A 5,143-nucleotide genomic window follows, 5' to 3' on the forward strand; every position below is an offset into this window, starting at 1 on the left:
AGTTAACCCCTTAACACCTAGATCAACATCACTTTTCTCGTGTTGCGTTCGGATACGTTTCACACCCATTAAGCATTTTGAAAATTTTGATGTTTTTCCGAAACATGGGAAAAAAGGTAATGAGCAAACTGTTAAGCAATGAGCCACAAATTGCAAAAATATTAGTAGATTTGGATTTTTTTTTTAAAGAACAGAAACAAGCAATTTTTTTTTTTAAATAAAGGCCTCTACTACTATTGTAGTGATAGTTTTTAATGGAAATGGTAAAACAAAAAGAAAAAAAAAACAAAATTACAAATCATTTACTGTTATAATGCATGAAATACTCTAATAACATACATCAGCAAAAGCTATATAGTGACTCAAAATGTGCTTTACGAAATGGTTGAGCAGGACATGAAATGATAAGAACAATAATAACATTTTTTTTCAATAAAAATTCACCAAATAATGCAAAATACCCCCTTTTTAAAAATTCCAAACTTTGCATTTCCATGCAAAGCTAAATGTGAGCCTGAATGAAACATTGGTTGTGCACCATCTGGCTCTCTGCAGTTTGCCCAGTCCGAAGCATTATAAAAGCAATGATAACAATGATAATGGCCATTTAATGGGCAGATAAAAAGGTTGTTAAGGTGGTTCAGCCATCTGAACAGGATGCCTCTCTGTAGAGGTTTTCAGGGCATGTCCAGTGGAGTGAAGACCCCCAGGCAAAGCTGGAGGATATTCCATCTGGTGTGTGAATGCACCAAAACTGACCGTGAGCAGCTTGGGGGGGGGTGGACGACAGAGATGCACATCTGGATAGTGCTGTTTCTATTGCTGAAAAACAGACAAGAAAATTACCTGAAAATAAGAAAAGAAAAAAAAATAACTATAGTAAAATACATAAAATCATCAGAATTTTAAATACACGCTTCTATTTTTCTCTGGTTGTTTTTTGTCCTCTTTAATTCTTTTTTTTTGTTTTGTTTTCTTTTACTATTTATTTATTTATTTTTGGTTTTTTTCCCCAATATTTTCGGAAGAAATCAAACTAATATAAAGCGTGTAAACCAGTGGTTTAAATGCAAATTAAAATTAAAATTAAAATTAAAATTAAAATTAAAATTAAAATTAAAATTAAAATAAAATAAAATAAAATAAAATAAAATAAAATAAAATAAAATAAAATAAAATAAAAGGGATAATCATGTGAATACACAGTATTCAAACAAACATTCATCAGGCTGTTTGACAGAGATAAACCCCAGAAATTTGGACTTCCTCCTTCCCACCACACACTCAGTAAAACCACGTGGAAATGATAAACCTGGTTATTTTACGAGGTGTACTCCATTAAGTGGGGCTTCCCTTCTGTTACAAGTGCCTGCGAGCACTGTGGAAATACCATTCAGCTGTTCACGTGGAGCATTAAAACTGGGATTCCACCACAGAGGAAGATACTCACAGGCACTGACAGAAGCAATGGAAAACACATGATGGGAAACCCGCTGCAGAGTTGGATTCCTGTGGACCGTTTTGGCAAATACCAGTGGAGATATTTACTTATCGTTTACCTTTGTTTTCTTTAAAAAAAAAAAGATTTTCTAACTGCTCAGTTATCTTGACATGTGGAAAGTTTTGTAACTATGTTCCCAGTTCCTGATGCGGCCCAACTTATTTCCTCTGGCACGCCGAGTTTGGGCCAATGCTGCACCAGCTCATTTTTGATAACCACCCAGTGACTGAGTGTCAGCTGCCTAAATCGGGCCTGTTTATTTGGCCCAATTTTGAAGCATTATCATCCGAGTTTGGGCCGATGTTGGGCCACCTCATTTTTGATTATAGCCCAGTGATAGTGATGTTGGCAGCTGAAATCATGGACCATTTCTTGGTCCACGTTCGTCCTGAGTCTCAGCCGAAATTGAGCAACTAGATGTGGACTGACACATCTTTTGGCATGCAGAAGTTGGGCCGATGTTGAACCAGCTCATTTTAGATAACGGCCCAATGATAGCAATGCTGACAGCTGGAATCATGCCAGTTTATTCGACCTGATTTTTGGTCGAAATTCATCCTAATTCTCAGCTGAATCAGGCAACCGATGCAGCCCAACTGCATCGAGTTTTGACCGATGTTGGGTCAAGTCATTTTTGGTAATAGCCCAGTGATGGCAATGTTAACAACTGGAATTGGGGCAGTTTATTTGTCCCAATTCTGCAGTGTCATTCATCCTGAGTCAGGCAATCTGAACGCAAGCCAAATTATTTCTTCCGGCATGCCGACTTTGGGCCGATGCTGGACCGAGTCATTTTGGCTACCTTGGTGTTTTTCCACCTCCAGTCTCCAAATAAATACCTGTTTTGCCTTTCTCTGCTGTCCCACCACCAATATCAGGGCTTCGTCTTGAACTGTGTTTGACATTTTGGAAACAAACAAAAAAAAAAGAACCCACCAATATTAGCTCCAGCAAACTGGCACACAAAGCTGCACACACGATGAGTCAATTACGCTGTCATAGTGTGTTGTTTTTATTTGTGAAACACTAAGTCGAGCCCTCAGCGGGGAGCTCATGGGGGTTTTCTCCAGCCTGTTGTGGGCAGACCACCAGAGCAACAGCTCCACGCTAATCTGGAGGCACCACATTAACACCCTATTTTAGGAATGCCTCGAGCAGAAGCAAAACTAAGCGCTTCAGAGAGTCTTTCAAGGGGTAAGGTATACTGGGTAGGATTCAGTCAATTGGCTCGAACACATATTTGCCTTCTAGTCTATGAGACTGAACTTGCAGAAGTGTAATGATCCGGAATCTCTTTCTGAATCTGAGCTGCTAAGGCTCATTAGGCCAAAGATGCACAGTACTATAAAACCTGAGCGAGCATCAGCAGCGTGTTTGTAAATGCACCTCGGCTGGGAAAAAAATAGGCATCTCGTTAACCCTGCAGGATGCTCCAGCAGCGCAAACGGGGCCCCAAGTGCCAGGCGTGAGAGAACCCAAGGTGGATGTCTTCAGAGTTTCCGACACGTCATGTTTTCTCCTTTCCCTGGGCGAGGAAACCAGCAGCGCCCCTGCCTGCTCAGGAGAGATATGAGTCCATAAAATGTTGTTTTGCAGCTACAATTGAACGTTACAGCTGGGATTCCCTGGAAAATGCATCGCCCGTGTCTCCCCCTGAAGTACGTTGGAAGGAGGAGAAAACGTTCTGACTCCCCACGTGTGTTTGAAATCACAGATTCACCAACATCAATGTTTCCACTGCGTTAATAGACCAGCAAGCGGTGTGAGGAGGTTTGCCCTCAACATCTGGCCTTACTGCAAAATAAAAGCACTGGAAAGATGCCAGAAAGTATATGGACTATTCAAACAAGTATTGCTAGTATTGTGCCAGCACTGTTACATATATTATAAAAATATAGGAGAATAGAGTAAATATAGTATAGTATGTCGAAAAATACCATGATATAGCATCTCCAAAAAACTGAAAAAGTCCTAGTTTTAAATGTCGAAAAAGTCATAGTATACCTGGCTAGCAATTTTTGGTTCTAAAAATGTCACGAGAACGGTACAATGTAACCACTGAATGTTTTAATAACGTTTTCAGTAGCAAGTTTTCTTCATGTACCCAGAACAGTCTTTAAAACATTATTGCAACTTAGCCAATGTTGTGGGTTAATTTCTCTTACCTAAAAATGCTATTTTTATAGAATATAATGTAACATGTTCTATGTGACATTTCCTAGTACACATGTACTAACGTTAATGTCACTTACTGTAATTTGGGCTAGATCAGAAGACGTTTCGCTCAGGGAGGATAGATGTGACAAGGACAACAGAAAAGAGTAACAAGAATATATTTCTTGGCAGGAAAGTCACTCTTCAAGTCCAAAAACAGTCAAATGTTCAGTCAGTGTCCAGTTTGTCCAGAGTCAGTGTGTATCATTCATCTATCCGGGTAATGTGATTTTTGTCTCTTATCTGTATGATGTGATCTGATGTGATCCACGCATGTAAGTCAGGTCCCTGCTCCAGGTCTTGCTGGTCCGGGTTCTGGCTCGCCATCGGAATCATTCATACATCAAAAAATTAATCAATGAATGTGAACCACTCAACTTTGACAATGTATCCTTTACAGCTATAAAATTAACTTTTAACAGCCATCACACACAAATGGTGTATATGAATTGTTTTTAACTATTTTTAGCCATTTTAAGACTTTACCACCACATAGTGCACATATAAGTATAGTAAAGTATACACAGTAATACTCTAATAGCTAATAGCTGCGCACTGCTGCGTGTTTTAGCTCACAACAATAGCTCCGCTAGCTTTGTAGCTTTAGCTAGCATTTTACAATAGCAACTGTTCAATTAGCACACTTTCTACACAGAAGTACAAAATAAACCCACATTCAACAAACTCTTATATATCTCCGGTTGGTTTTAAAACGTCTTCTAAGAAACATAACAACATAACTAATGATATATTCATATATTTAGTGAGTAACTAGCCATAGTCGGCAGCCATTAGCATGCTATGCTAAACGCTAAGTGGATACTTCTCAGAATCGATACCTTACAACAAAAAAAGCTTTTACCCACTTTCATTTAGTTGAACTGGAAATATTGGGGATTACTCTGTGTGTGTGTAACTAAAGGGCGTTACAATAACATTTTATAAAAACTATCCACATCATAACCGAAATAACACTGAAATTCCATTCTAGTTTTCCACTTTTGAATACATTAAAATTAATAAAATAAATCAATAAATTCATGAAAATATGAAAAAAGTAGAGCGTTTGACACTTATTGCAGTAACAGCCTCTGCTTGGGTAGTACACAATAACACTTGAACCAGTCGCAATAATAATGACTTTTTTTTTTTTTTTTTTAGAATTATGATTACTTTTATTTATTCACAGTTATGCAACATAGCATTATTTCTTTCTTTAAAAAAAAAAAAAAATCAATGTATTGCAGGGGACATATTGAACATATTATATTGTAATTACTGCCTTGCTTTTGTCGTTGTGGCACAGGCTGTGTTTGCAGTGAATTGACAGCTCTGATGCCTGGAAGCATCCTGACCCCAAACTGTGCACCGCCTGGATGTTGTAGCTCCTCCCTTGGCTATATAAGTGCAGTTAAAATGGATTTCCAT

The sequence above is a fragment of the Plectropomus leopardus genome, chromosome 24, assembly GCF_026936395.1.
Source record: "Plectropomus leopardus strain MGB_pleo_1.0 chromosome 24, ASM2693639v1, whole genome shotgun sequence".
Taxonomy (NCBI): Eukaryota; Metazoa; Chordata; class Actinopteri; order Perciformes; family Serranidae; genus Plectropomus; species Plectropomus leopardus.